We start from the raw sequence: 16,204 nt of genomic DNA, 5'->3' as shown, positions 1-16,204 counted from the left end.
TTATAATTAAAAATTTGGTTGAATCTCTGCCTTTATCCTGGATAAAATATCTAAGATAAAAACTTACCTTGTTTTTAATCGTTTTCTTTATAGAAACTAAATTTCATTTAAATTATCCTTTTCTTCCCTCGGCCTCCTAAAAAACAAAAAAGGAAACAATTGCTTATTTAACAAAGGTGAAATATTTTAGCCAAAAGAAAACAAGTCTGTGGCTTTAATTTAATCATCTCTTTTAACTATGCTGCGGAATCAGACCACCTGAAAACATCACATATATACATATATGTAGCTTTGACAATATAAACGAAATCTGGGGACAGATTCGAAGCCTTGAGAGATCATCAGATGGAAAAAGAGAGTCACAAATAGGATTTCGGTCCAGGAGGAACCTAAGTATGTGACAACTTTTCAGCATATCAGGAGCTACAATTAAGAAAAGAAAGCTATACCCTACAGCAGTGACGACACTTATTTGGTTCTCCTCTTTTCAGTGGATGAAAATGTAAAGTCGTCTGGGTTAAATGTAAAATATTAAAGTTAAAAGCACCCTTCCACAACTGTAAAATTAACACACATGATAGTAATCAATTCAATTCGATCAAACATAAGATTCTTTAATCTATTGGGAAGAGTGGCAAAACTAGAAATATCTGTATTTTTAATGTACTATATTTCATTATTGAAGCTGTGCCAAATATAATCTTTGCCTCTGGCCTTAAGCACTATTTTAACATTGCTGTTTAATTGCTGCAGTCTTCTAAAATTTTATAATAATCATATCAAAAACAGCCAATATGTTTTATAATTTCATTTTTAATAGAGTGATCAAGGCTTTGCTCCTGGATGCTTAATGTTTGCACACTGACTACAGAAAAAAAATCAGCATAGTGCCATCTCTTGAATATTCAGGAACATAGTATTTGCTATGGTTTGAATATTTCTCCCCTCCAAAACTCATGTTGAAATTTAATCCCCAGTATGGCGTACTGAGACACGGTGCCTTTGAGAGTTGAAATTTTATCCCCAGTATGGCGTACTGAGACACGGTGCCTTTAAGAGTTGAAATTTAATCCCCAGTATGGCGTACTGAGACATGGTGCCTTTAAGAGGTGATTGGGTCATCAGGGCTGCACCCTTAGGAATGGATTAATCCATTCATAAATTCATGGATTAATGGGTTATCATAGGAGTGCACCTGCTGGCTTTATAAGAAGAGAAAGAGAGACCTGGGCTAGCATGTCTCCTCATGGAATGCCCTGCACAGGTTCAGGACTGTCACCAGAAGCAGCCCCTTAACTGTGGTCTCCTCAGCCTCCACAACTTTAAGAAATAAATTCCTTCTCTTTAAAAATTACCCATTTTCAGGTACTCTGTTACAAACAACAGAAAACAAGCTAAGACAGTATCCATTGCCCCACCTTACAGAGATTTATCATTTAATTTGACCAAATTATCTGCACTTTGAACTTAAAAATGTATATGTTTTTAAATATTCATTTGAAAATATTCTATTATTAAAATTATACTCTCAAAACTGGCAGTGCTGCTTATATAATTTATATTCTAGAAGAATTTGGTGTAGCTGAGATTCATCTTGGGTTCAAGCAATTCTCCTACCTCAGCCTCCCAAGTAGCCAGTATTACAGGCATCTCCCACCACGCCCGGCTAATTTTTGTATTTTTAGCAGAGATGGGGTTTCACCATGTTAGCCAGGCTGGTTTGAACTCCTGACCTCAGGTGATCTGACAGCCTCGGCCTCCCAAAGTGCTGGGATTACAGGCATAAGTCACTGCTCCCGGCCAATTTTTATTTTCTAAAGAGTTTTACAGATAGTGAAAAGGAAGCTCAGGTGTTTAAAATCACTGTAATTAGTAATTAAATTACATAAAAAATGTCTGTTTACTTAAAAATAGTCTAGACACGATACCAATATTAATTACAGGTAATCAGGATGATTTTTCCCCATTTTTTTATTCATAAAACCCAGTTACACACCTCTAACTTTTCTCATATATAACATTTGTCACTAGGAAACCATATTTTTTTTTTAATTTTGGAAAAAAATCTTCATTTTGATGGGTAAACTTGAATTATTAATGTAAAATAAAATAAAGGCATACAGAGAAAAGGCACTACTAAAAATTAACTGGATTGCTTTTCATTAACATTTAACCAATCTGAAAATTCAAATATGAACATTACATTTGTAAAACAAAAGCCAAACTTAGTAATAAAATAATATGATGTCAAGAAATTGTCCTGATCTTAGTATAAAGAACACTGTTGACAGAGTTCAATTTCTATCAAATGTTTTGGGTATTTTCACAATTTAGACCAAAAGAAAGTATTTTTTTCTTTGAAAGAGACACTGGGGAAAAAAAAAAAAAAAAAACACTTTTATGGAATAAATGCTGCCCATCCCCAGAACTGTTGGAATAGAGGCTAGGTTTTGCAGTAAGAGGGGGTCCTGAGAGAGATGCTATATGATGTGGATGGGGAGGGGATTCCTCCAGTTTGGGGATACTTTTACTCTAATCCCGGCTGTCAATGACATTTCAGTTTATAAAAGCCAATGATTACCTAAAATTGCTTTTCCTTTACTTCATAAAAAATAACATTTTAAAACATCATTGCTGAACTTTCAGAGTTAGCGTATGCCATAAAATAAGGAACTGTTTGCCCATGTTCCTCCTAGATTGTGACCTCCTTAAGGATGTTAATTTAGTATCTGACATAGCAAGTTACAATTATTGAATAAACAAACAAGAAAGGTTCATTCTATTTATTAAAAAGATAGATTTGTATATTTAATTGACAGCAGGTGATTCTATATCAAGCTATCAGTTCCCAGACTCCAAATAAAATCATTGGCATAGAACTTTGCCATAGGCCAAGGAGTCTACATGGCTCGGTCATCCTGCTAAACTATTCGCATTTGATTTTCTTTTCTAAGTGATTTCACATATAACAACTCCATCTCAGTTCTCCAGCTCTTATATATGTTAGATCTGCTCTGTAGTACTAGGAAACCTTTAACAAATGTTTTAAAAACGTGTCAGAAAACAGCTCCAATTTCTTTAAAGTTGCATTGTAAATAAAAATACACAAGTTTAAAACATGCATTAGCAAGCCAGACGTGGTGGCTCACACCTGTAATCCCAGCACTTTGGGAGGCGAAAGCGGGTGAAACATTTGAGCCCAGGCATTGGAGGCCAGCCTGGGCAACATGTTGATACCCGGTCTCTACAAAAAATACAAAAATTAGCTGGGCATGGTGCTGCACGACTGTAGTTCCAGCTACTTGGGAGGCTGAGGTGGAAGGATCACCTGAGCCCAGAGAGATTGGGGCTGCAGCGAGCTGTGATTGTGTCACTGCACTCTAGGGTGGGCAACAGAGTAAGACCTTGTCTCAAAAAATAGTAATAAAATATATATTAGCAACTAATCATATGACAGTTCAATAGTTGTGTTTAAGATATAGAAGATGGGAGAGTCGACTCAGGTAACTGAAGAAAGGAGGCAATATAAATGATAGGAGTCAGTGCCTTTTCCCAAATCAGAAAATTGTTAATAACAATCCAGTGCAGTAAAGAGAGCAATTCTATCCTATTAGCACCATTCCCAGATGATGATATGAAGGTAGGGAAGAACCAAACAACATTTAGCCTGACTTACTGTCACCAGCAAACTGATAAGATTTTTTTTTTCTGTTTTTCTAAGTGTTTTTAAAGACTATATGCTTTTTGTATTTTTAAAGTAATACATACTTTAGAAAATCTAGAAATTGTAGGTAAGAATTCGTGAGAACATTTAAATTGTCTATAATTCAATAATGCAGAGACAAAACTATCTGCAGCGTGGTTTATTTTCTTCTAGTTTTTTTCTGTGCATATGTACATTAATTTGAACCCACTTTATACTGTACTATGAGTACAATTCTGCATTCTGTTTTTTCACTTAACACATCAGAAATTCCATATGGTGTGTTATGTACCCTTTAAAAACATAGTGTTCAAGAGCTATATAATACTCTATTATACAGTTTCACCAAAATGTACTTAAAGTTCTCCCACTGTATGAATTTAGGTTGCTTCCAATTTTATGTTTACACAGTTCATAATGAACTAAATGTGGTTTTAACATCTCTGGTTTCCTTTTTTGGAGAGAACTCTAAAATTAGATGTCTAGATCAGAAGGTAGGCACTTTTTAAAAGCTGTTGATACATATTCCAAATTGCTTTCCAAAAAGATTGCACATATTTACATTTCATTCGGTAATTTATAAAGGTGGTTCCTTTTCACCTCCAGCTTTATGCTGCAAGATTATGACGACATCAGTGAGGTACAAATTCGTGAAGCATTTTAATTCTTTTGTAATTTACTATTTCAACATTTTGTGAAATGCCATAAGTTGAAAGGCTTCAGAGAACGTGTCAAAATATGCTCACAATTATGTTAACTTTTATTTAATCTGAAGTTTAAAGAGCTATAACTATTCTCACCAAACTATGTCCCAATGTGACTTGACTCAGAACTATTGCTCTAGGAGTATAAAATGAAGATAAAAAATATACAGAAAAATGATATCTTAGGAAGAATGTAGGATTTGGTCATATGGACCTAAGGAATAAAACAGAATACTGAGAAAGGAAAAGAACTTTTATCTGTAGAATGTGAATCCTTTTAAATTATTAGGCCCAAGGAGGCATTGAAATGAGAGAGTGATCATGTCCTGCTCACCACCTTCATCTCTTGAAACTTCTTGCTATTGCCACAAGTACCTATAAATTAACCTACTATTCCCACTCAGGACACTATAATCCACATCCTAGAGCTTAACAATGTATAAGCAATCGATACTTTTTATGATTTTAAGTAAATTATTGGTAATCAACCCAGAAACTGCCTATTCATTCCCTTTAAAAATGTACTTGTCACTGCTGCTAATCAGAGTGCATATGCAAGGCAACTTATGTGACAGTGAGTGCCACATTGTTGGTACTCACTTATGCTTACTATCATTTCATGATTATGTTACTGCTATTCGAATTGGGCCAACATGATCTAGAGAAAACTTATAGAAAGAAAATACACACTTTCGAGTCTCACATTATAAAATTAAGTTTGTGAACCAACAAAAACTAATCAATCTAATGAATAATATAATGCCTTACTCTTCTCTTTGAAAATAAAGAGTTAATTTCTGGTTAAATACATCTTTACCTCTTCTCCATCCCCAAATCCAACTAAAATAAGAATTGGGAAATTTCAAAAAAAGTACTACACATGAAGGCAAAGAGAACCGGAAAGAAGATATAATATTCAAGAGATTTACATACCTGTAAACCAGCCTGGCCAACATAGTGAAACCCCATCTCTAGAAAAAATATAAAAATTTGCCAGGTGTGGTGGCACACACCTGTAGTCTCAGCTACCCCAGAGGCTGAGGCGGGAGGATTGCTTGAGCCTAGGAGGTCGAGGCTGTAGTAAGCCAAGATCACTCCACTGCACTCGAGCAAGAACAACACAGCAAAACTCTGTCTACAAAACAAAACAAAAATAAAAACAAACAACAAAAAACACCTGTCATAAGACAGAAAAAGGGTAGAAGAAGTGTAACTGAATTAGCAGAGCACAAGGTACAACATAAGAGTGTGCAGAGGAAGTCATCAATAAGGAATGTCAGTTTGCACCACAGAACCCCTCAGGGGTTCAGCAAGTGGCATTACCAGGTATTATGAAAATCAGGTGAAAACTGCAGCGGTTAAGAATAGGACTCCTTGAATGTTCAAATAAGGTCTCCTCCTCTGACTGCAGAACCAGAAGACTGGTCCCTCTTCTCACCTCTTCCAAACAAAAAAGCAAAGGTACACGTCCTAGAAAGACTGAACCAGAGTATCTCAAACTTGCGAATACCAAGTGCAAAGTTAAAACAAGGGAATTGGGTAAAGTGTACATACTGACTTGTGGGAATTTCATTGTCTTCCTGTCCCAGAATAGTTTCTTCTGTTCAATTAGTTTCTTCTACCCGCTGAGAAAGTATCATCAGATAAGTAAAAATGGAAAGGCCTTCTCCTCATCATTTCATAGTGAAACTCACCAAAAAACAAATCCTACCTAAGAAGTAGCATATAGTTATCAACTCTTAGTGTTTCATTCTTAAAATTAGTATTTAACAATTATCAAATACATGAGAAATGCCTCAACATGAATAAGACCAAAACAAACAAGCAGAAAAAAAGGAAAACAGGAAGAAACAGAGACAATGCAGACAGTGAGAAAGATTTCAACAAAATAGAAATTAATATATAATTTATATAATTAATAAAACAAAAACAGAATAACATACAATAGGAATAATTGCAGAATAAATAGTTTCTAAAATTATGAAAAAAATAATAAAAAATAAAACTAAGGAACTCATCAGAAACAAAAGGAAATGGGAAATCACAAGATATACAGAGAATATCAGAGAATCAATGCAGGATGGCTAGCATTTTTCTGATATAAGTTTCAGAAATGAAGATAGAAATCACAGGAAGGAATATGACAATAGTAACAATAAAAACAAAACAAAACAAAAATACGAAGTTGAAAGTCCAGTTTGAAAAGGCATATAGCTATCCAGCAAAGTGATCATAACATTATCTGAGTAAAGAAGCACCAACCATCAGCATGGACTCTGATTTATCAAAAGAAATACCACAAGATAACAAAGGCTTTGAAGTTCTGAGAAGCAGCTGCCTATGTTAAATCAAACGATCAATCACACAGGTGAGCAGAATAAAGACATTTCAGGCATGTAAGAAGTCAAAAAACTTTCCCAGGCACCCTTTCCTAGGAAGGTACTGGATGCAGGTAACACAGAATCCTAACACATAAAAGCGTAAAAGAAAAGTTCCAGGATGACAGTTACCTGGCCTAGAAATGACAGTTAAAATTGATGCAGGAGAATAAAGGGATATAACAGGAACATTATCAGGCCCAAAACAAAAACAAAAAGTTTAAGGTAACTAAAGGGTTATTTTGTGAATTTGACCATTTAAAAAAATTATTGAGGCCAGGCACAGTGGCTCGTGCCTATAATCCCCACATTTAGGAGGCCACAGCAGGAGGATCATTTGAGCCCAGGATTTCAAGACCAGCCTGGACAACATGGCGAGACCTTGTCTCTACAAAAAGTTTTTAAAAAATTAGTCAAGCATGATGATACATGCCTGTGGTCCTGGAAACATGGGAGGCTGAGGTGAGAAGATCACTTGAGCCTAGGAGGTCAAGGCTACAGTGGGCCATGTTCATACCACTGCACTTCAGCCTGGGCAACAGAGCTAGACTCTGTCTCAAATAAATAAATAAATAAAAATAAAGGCCAGGTGCAGTAGCTCACACCTGTAATCCCAGCACTTTCAGAGGCTGAGGCGGGCAGATGAGAAGGTCAGGAGATCAAGACCATCCTGGCCAACGCGATGAAACTCTGTCTCTACAAAAAATACAAAAATTAGCTGGGCGTAGTGACGCACGCCTGTAATCGCAGCTACCCGGGAGGCTGAAGCAGGAGAATCTCTTGAATCCTGGAGATGGAGGTTGCAGTGAGTGAGACGAGATTGCACCACTGCACTCCAGCCTGGCAACAGAGTGAGACTCTGTCTAAAAAAAAAAAAAAAAATAGAAAGAAAGAAAAGAAAATTAAAAGATTATTGATAGCCATTTAGGACATTTGTAATGGAGCATTTGGGAACAAATAGTGAAAGATGCGCTAAAAACTGAAAAAAAAGGAAAGAATTTGAGGACTTTTTTAATGTATGAGAAAGAAAAAAAATCATAATATATGGTTTGGTTCAAACAATATTCACATAGTTGTTATAAATGTAAAAACTACTAATTTAACAAACACATGTGATACAACCTTGTAATTAAAATGAAGGAAAAATATTTGATATTGCTGAATGTCAGATCTAGAAAAACAAATTCTCAACCAATAAAACAAGAAGTCAGTGGGTAATATAAACCATTTAAAAATCAAGAAATAACTTTATAAGCATAGAACTATCAAAAGAAAAACCTGGAACAGTTGGAAATGGTTGCCTCTTAGAATCAGGACTGGATTGGGGTGGGAAGAGTGAGAGAAGTATTGGAGGAGTTGTTGGTGTATTTTTGTTTTGTTTCATTTTAAGCCTTTTTTTTTTTTTTTTTTTTTTTTTTTTTTGGAGACAGAATCTCATTGTCACCCAGGCTGTAGTGCTTTGGCATGATCTCAGCTTGCTGCAACCTCTGCCTCCTGGGCTCAAGTGATTCTCCTGCCTCAGCTTCCTGAGTAGCTGGAATTACAGGCATACATCACCACACTCAGTGCATTTTTATATCTTTAGTAGAGACAGGGTTTCGCCATGTTGGCCAGGCTGGCCTCAAACTCCTGGCCTCAAGTGATCCACCCACCTCGGCCTCCCAAAGTGCTGGGATTACAGGTGTGAGCCACAGCACCTGGCCAGCCTATGTGACTTTTAAATTATGTTTACAGAATACTTCCATGAAATCATGATTATTTTGATTCATTTCACTTTAGTAAAATATCCCCTAAAATTTTGTCCTTTTAAAAGGGAAAGTAGGAAAGAGTGGGACAGAGAAAATGGGCTGAAGTAGGGAAAGGGAGAGGGAAAGAATAAAGGAAAAGCAAAACAGAAATTATATAGACTATAAAATATCTTAGAAAGCAGTTTTCTTAAAATGCTGTTAATTAAATGTAAAAGAGGTAATCAAAGTAATTTAACCTGATTGCTAATTACTGTCTCTGGAATGAGTTAACTGTTGTACTATATTTGTAAATAAGAAATAAGTATCGGTGAAATATAGCTTAATTACTTAGACTGTATTTCTTCATTGACTCCCCCATTACCACTCCCATTCAGCCGACTTCATCTAGTGCATAATGCCCAAAACTCTCTCCTAGCCAATCATCTTGCCTCTAATCCCAGCTCAAGTTAATTCCTCAGAAGATAATATTATTATAATGGCACTTCCAGCTCAAGAGCATGCAACTGTCCATCAACTAGGTTTAAAGCTGTACCTGTTTCTCACATCTAATAACTTTCCAGGACAAATCCTCTGTTCAAGTCACTAATGTCTCCTTCTTGCACTATCAATCTCCCTGGCATTACCTGCTAAAGTACCGCCTCTATGGTTCATGCTGTTGGGTAATCCCACAAAGTTTTCTATTTACTGCTCAGCCACCCAAATTCTCCCCATCTGTCATAGCCCAGCTCAAGCCGTTATCACCTCTAAAATGCCCTCTCGGAAAATTCCACAGCACACATATTCAGCCCTCCTCTAATTATTCTCATAATGAGGCAGGAGACCAGCAGGACTTCTTTCCCAGTCCCAACAGGATGAAATGAAGAAACTGGCCAGATCCAGCAAATGGTGCTGAAGGCAACAGGTAGTTGCCCTTGCTGTTCATCAGCATAAGACATTCCCATCAGTGCAATGACAGTTTACAAATGAAATGTCAACATCTGTGTGTTATCGCCACTTTTCTAGAGATTTCTGAATAACTCACCCTTTTATTTGTATGTAATTAAAAGTGGGTATAAATACTGCCAGCCAATGCCACTACTCTGGGTGTACTGCCTGTGGGTTAGCCCTGCTCCACAAGGAGCAGTCATTCTGCTGTACACTGTCACTTCAATAAACCTGCATACTTCACTACCAGCTCGCTCTCGAATTCCTTTCTGAGTGAAGCCAAGAACCCTCCAGGGCTAAGCCTCTGTTTGGGGGCTGGTCTGCCCTGCATCATCTAGTGTCCAAATGTGCAGCTCAAGAAGACAACACGAGGTGCTGGTGAAGCAGCAAGGTGAAATCAGCAACAGAAGCTGCAGCAATGTAACACAGAGTCTGTAACATTAAAGAGCTGCTAACACAGCACCGCTGGAACACTAGCCAAAGACTTATTTCAGAGCCAGCATCTTTCAGGATGCTTTCTACTGTCCCCATGTGTAAGAAGAACCTCTATCAGACACAGAAGCTTCTCTCAGTTTAGCAAGAGTTCCCTTATTTTCCCCTGCAAATTCCCACCTCCTGTAGCAAAGCATCCTGAAAATGGATTATAAGTAATGAGGGGGCCATAGATGACTGCATTTGCCAGTGAACACAGTATGACAAAAGATGTATTTTTATGTATGCAAAGAATAGAAGAAAAAGTGTAAATACACGGACAATAAGAAAAGAATATGCTGTTATGGAAAATTATAAATTTAGGGTAGAAAACAAGAAGAGGCCAAGACCAAGAATCCCCTAGGATGAGACTCTAACCCACAATCCTAGAGGGAATGCCAGTGCCAAAAACCCTGGAATACGCAGGGAGTGGCCAACAGTATCAAATGCCAAAGGACTCAGAGGACCTGAGTATTGTCCAAGGAGAGTTCCCATACCAAATGCCGAAAATTCTGGAGCATCTGGGGGACAGGCAACAGTGAACCCCAACAGCCAAGTTGGGGTCAGAGAACAATGTGACTAACATCCCAGAGTCAACAGTGGGGGACCTCTCACAACCAAGTGCCCTGCCTTAAAAAATTGCACAAATACAGTTAGCAGGGAGCCAAAGCAAAATCTGCAAACAAAACATGTATTTCATGGTGAAAGATAAAATTGTTGTTGGAAAAAACAATGACATTAGGGGAGAAAGGACTGAGAGAATGGGGGACAAGTATATAGTTGGTCAGTTGTACTTCTGTCCAAGGCACCCAAATGGCAGGGACTCTGAATTGACCACTTAGCCAGAAGATTTGTTTCCCGGTTCACCCAATACCCAAGGGGACACAGAGGGGACACTTACCCATCACCAGGAGATGAAAAACTCACCACTATGGTGCCTTTTAGGCAATTGGAGAGAATTTAAAGTAGAATGCTTAAAAAGAAAAAAATGTCTCTTTATACTATCATACTACTTTACAATTAGATGTGCTTTGTAAAAAAGAACAAAAATGGGAAAAAGTTTCTTATTTATAAGCTTTCACAGTCCTCTACTATGATCCTGACTTAAAGGATAATTGTAGAATGTGTCTGACTCATGGTTTTCCCAGGCACCAAGAAGCCATGCCTGATATCTTTGGTGATCCCCTCCTAGCTACTACCCCTAGAAGACCCATGCCCTCCTCATAGCCTCCTTAGTATTCCAATTCTGAGGTGAGATTCCACCAGTTCTCCAGCAGAGGGTTCCACCCTAAGGTCATCAGGCACCCCTCCCCCTTATCCAACTAGCCCCTTCCTCTTGCTGCCCAAGGAAGTAAGCACAACCAGTACTACCAGGAGTGGGGTGTTAATAGCCCCCAGAATAGAACCTATGTTCATTGTGTGAGGTAGGTGACAGAGATGAGGGGACAATCAGAGTATCTGTACCTTTTGCTATGTCTGATTTAGCTTTTAGCAAGAAAAAAATTGACCAGTTTTCAGAGGATCCAGGGAATTTTATAGAGGAGTTTGTTAAGTTGATCATGTCCTTTGACTTAACTTGGCATGACTTGCAAATATTTTTGTCAACTTGCTGTTGTGTAAAAAAGAAACAAAGGATTCTGGGTAGTGCCCATAAAAATGCTGACAGAATGGCTGCTCCTAACCAGGGTCATGCCATTTATCACATGGGTGAAGCTGTGATCCCAGCTTAGTAGTATCATACTACTTTACAATTAGATGTGCTTTGTGAAAAAGAAGAAAAATGGGAAAAAGTTTCTTACTTACAGGCTTTCATGGTCCAAGACCCTCTATGGGATTATCAGAAGGGATCCCAAGATTTCAAACACAGATATCACATAGTGACTTGTTTAATAAAATATATTTTAAAATGTATGTTTAAACCAGCTGATTATAACAAGGTTAGAGAAGTATCTCAGGAGAAGAACAAAAATCCCACTCTGTTTCAGGACCATTTGATTAAGATACTCAGAAAATATACTAATGCAAACCCAGACTCCCTGGAAGGGCAAGCTCTCCCGGGTATGCACTGTATCATTCAGTTTATCACTGACATTAGGAGGAAGCTACAAAAGGCAGAAATGAGAGCTCAAACCTCTATGAGTCAACCATTAAGCATGGTCTTTAGAATTTATAACAACAGGTACAGGGCAAAAGAGGTGGAGGGAACCACAGGAAATAGCCCAAAAGCACAATTTTTAGTGGCAGCCTTAAGTCCCTCCAGCAACTCAGGATTACCCATCCCAAGGAAATGTCACAAGATTGATGTCTCAGATGTCCAGATGAGAGCCCCTGACTCACTGCTCCATAGGCCGGAATCAGTGTGTCTTCCGTAAGCAAGAAGGCCATTGAAAAAGGGACTGTTACAAGCTTCAAAGGGGGCCTAGGCCAATCAAGCCCAAGACTAAGAGGGCCTGTGCTCCAGCAGGACTCCCACTTAACACCTTACCATCTCCACAGAAGAGTCCTGGGTACCTCTTCATGTGGCAGGTAAAAAAAACAAATACCGAATTAAGATATATTCTTATTTAGAAAAAATTAATTATGTCTAATTTAGAAGTTACCTAAAGGTTGATTCAAGTTACGAACTTGAAAAGGTTAGTTATGAAACCAAGTAGGAAGGAACCAGTTAAGAAGGGGAGAGAAATGTGAAGAAAGTTATAGATGTGAAGATATATTTATGGTAAGAAAGGTTATAAAGAAAAGAGAATAACTGTATATGAAAAAAAGATCCTGTATGGTAAATTATCGTCCTAAAGTAAAATGACTGCTTATTTAAGGAATAGGTAGTGTAAGACAAGTCAGAAAATCTAAGCATGTTATAAATGGTCTGTGTGAGTTGTGATAAGGTTTGATTTTGTATGTGATTAAGTTGGCTGTCATTAAAAGGGAATTGTTTATAATAATTTTTCTAAAAAATGATCCTCTATGTTAAAACAAGGTTTTCTTAAGGTATTGAGAAAGCCTGAGATGATAACTCTCTCCTTCAGCTTTTTCAACAGTTTCTATAATTTCTTCTCCTCTGGTTCTTACTGTTGTTACGAGTTGATGCTGAAATATTTTATCTTAGAGGTCTATATGTTTTCCTCCAGTATAACTTGATTCTGTACTTTTGATTTTTCTTAGTGGGTACCCATATTTTTGGCTTTTGATTTTTGATTCTTATATTGCTTAAAAAGGGTTTTAAGGGCTAGTGGATGTCTGACAACATCCATTCCCATCTGGCCTAAAGCATTTAATTTGCTTAAGAAACCTGGAAAACTAATTCAACACATGATGGAAAACAGGGGGTTGCACGTGCCTCACTATGCCCTCCACTTTGGAATTTAGGTCAGGTTCAAAAGGCCCTTCAAAAATATGGAAATAAAATATTGCCCTTTCCCACAAGGGAAAAGAATAGCTTCCCTATTCAACTAGGAGACTTAGTCCCATTAAAAACTTGGAAGGAAGGATTCCCCTAGGATGAATTCCAACTAGGATGGAAAGGCCCCTATCATGTGTTGTTGGGTATTCCTGCTGCTGTTGGGCTTTGAGGAGGGATCACTGGCTGAATGCACCTGTCCAGGGTTAAGTTTGTTTCTTCTGAGTCCCCACAGGCACAGGAGGAGGACACCACAACCTACACCTCTGGAAGACCTCCTCTACCTATTTAAAAGAATCAACACTCAGCCAAATGTGGTAACAAAATGCTATGGGTGGGCATAGACACATTTTTTCTCTTCTTCCTGATTTTAATAGTTCCTTTCCATTACTTTGGTAAACTGCCTCCTCCTGGGAAACACATCTTTGGTCCATTTTGAGTGTAAAGGCCACTCTAAGACCCAACCAGACATCATGTTGCCTCTATTAATCCTCTTTGCTCTCCCAATTAATTTAATCCAGTGTGGGTGGGAAAAAATTCTATAGCAAATATTTCAAAAATTATAATATCAGGAAATCATCATCATGGTTGCCAGATTTGTCATCAACATCCCCAAGATAGAGAATTCCACCTTCTGGCACATTCAGAAAATCTCATGGCCATCTCCCCAGATCTCCTAATTTTCCATAGTGGTCCCCAAATACCCAGTCCTCTACTTCTTAGGTGGAACTCTCCCCCACTTAATAAATTCTACTGAACTTCCCCTGCCCCTGTTATTGGGACCTGGAAGACTGGGTACCTGGACCTCCAGTGCACTAATGATACTATCTTTTGCACCCATTGCTGTGTTAATGACATGAAAATGGAAGATTCCTATGATGCTCTGATCCAACCCTAGTGACCAAGTTTTCAAGGCCATGGATAAGGAAATCAGATTCTACTTGTAACTGAAAAAACATATGTGGTGCTTCCTCCCACATCAGAACTTGCAAGGGAAAAACAACTGTCTAATCTCGGAAGGTGGTAGTACCACAACTTTGTGGAAAACAAGGGTGGTTTGACAATCCTAATTAGAGCAATGGAAAAATATTTCTGTAAACCCTACTTGGCAGCACAGTTTAGATGTCACACCCCACAGGGTCTCAACTTTGATCCCTCCTGGGGTCACGGCTTACAACCCCATAAGACCCAAGAATACCAGAAATAAGTAATAGTATTAATTCTGGTGGGAATCAGGGCAACAGTAGGATTAGAAGCTCCCTGGGGTGGCTTAATCCACCATGAACCAACCCTAAAAAAACTTGACTCAAACCCTATAGTCAATGGCCATTAACACAGGTCAGGCATTAAAGGGAATTCAATAGTCCCTAGACTCTTGCAAATGTAGTCCTTGACAACAGACTAGCATTCAACTATTTACTAGATAAACAAGGTGGAGTCTGTGCAGTTATTAATAAGACTTGCTGTAAGTATATTACTCTGGACAAGTGGGGATATATATAAACAAGCTACCTGGTTACATAGCTATAACCAGGGAACTGACCCCAACTTTCTGGTTGACTATCAAAAGTACCCTCTCAAGTCTTGTCTGGCTTTTACCTTTCCTGGGACCTTTGATACCTAACTTGTTACTGCTAATTTTTGTCCCGTGCTTGTTTAACCTCTCAGTATAGTTTGAGTCTCCCAGACTATAAAGTTTCCATATAAAGAAGATGTTGGCACAAGACTTCCAACTCATCCCATCTTCTGACCAAGGAAATAAAGACGTCTTGCCTTTGAGCCCCTTAGATCAGGCATCCAGAGATGTTTACTCTTCCAACACTAAGCAAGGCCCATGCCCATAAGATCAGCAGGAAACAGTAACACAAGAGAGACCTCTGCCCTTTGCAACTCCCTTAAACTTAACGAGGAGTATATATTCTCCGAGGAGAGAATGAGGTAGATTCGCAGGACTTCTTTCTTGGTCCTGACAGGATAAAATGAAGAAATCAGACAGAAGTGGCAAATTGCTCTGAAAGCAACTTCTAGTTTCCCTGATGTGTATCAGCATAAGACAGTTCCACCAGCACCATGACAGTTTACAATGCCACGCCAGCACCTGGAAGTTGCCGTTCGTTTTCTAGAGAATTCTGAATAACCCATCCCTTAATTTGCACACAATTAAAAGTGGATATAAATACTGTTGGCCAACAGCCTATACACTGCTACTTTGGGCACTCTGCCTATGGGTTAGCCCTGCTCTGCAAGAAGTAGTCACTCTGCTGTGCACTGCTGCTTCAATGGACATGCTTTCTTCCACCACCGACTCACTCTTGAATTGTTTCCTGAGTGAAGTCAAGAATCCTCCCAGGCTAAGCCCCAAGTTTGGTGCTCATCTGCCCTGCATCATCAGCAGTGTCTTTATCTCACAATTAGTAAATATTAAATACTTAAATATGTCCCTAATCATTGCCTATTTTATTTTTTACTGCCTATTTTGTTTTCCTATAGTTGGAAAGAGTTGTGTAGCAAGAAACATACTGAATTCTACATTTCACAATGACAAAAATCATAAATGGAGCCAAGTTAATGCTTTTTAACTGCTTTTAAAAAAATGTTTCATAGCATCCAGTGTATTTTCATGCACATACTACACACTTAGAATATGCTGAATGACTGATTAACCCACTTTCAATTTATTAAGTAAATATGTTGTTCTTATAAAGCTGTCAAATTCCTTGACTATTAACCTTCATGTTATTCAACCATCACCTTTCATCTTTCTGACACCTGTGCTTTTAGCACATATCAAGCTATGTTGTCACACATTCCAATTTTCTAATTTAGAAGAACATAAATTGGAATGTAAAAATTTTTAAAAACATCATTCAGATATATGG

The 16,204-nt window shown here is 38.0% G+C and overlaps 1 long non-coding RNA gene across 1 annotated transcript in view; it reads right to left on the bottom strand.

Moving 5' to 3' along the window:
- Window positions 1-16,204, bottom strand: part of LOC126948373 (uncharacterized) — an 87,726-nt gene that overhangs the window by 45,130 nt on the left and 26,392 nt on the right. Inside the window, exon 2 of the long non-coding RNA XR_007723421.1 lies at window positions 68-136. This is a non-coding gene — a long non-coding RNA (uncharacterized LOC126948373). The remainder of the gene's footprint in view (window positions 1-67; window positions 137-16,204) is intronic.

This window comes from Macaca thibetana, chromosome 2 (genome assembly GCF_024542745.1).
Source record: "Macaca thibetana thibetana isolate TM-01 chromosome 2, ASM2454274v1, whole genome shotgun sequence".
In the NCBI taxonomy this organism is placed as follows: domain Eukaryota; kingdom Metazoa; phylum Chordata; class Mammalia; order Primates; family Cercopithecidae; genus Macaca; species Macaca thibetana.
Note: the sequence above shows the minus strand (reverse complement) of the source record. Positions and strands in the feature narration are given on the sequence as shown.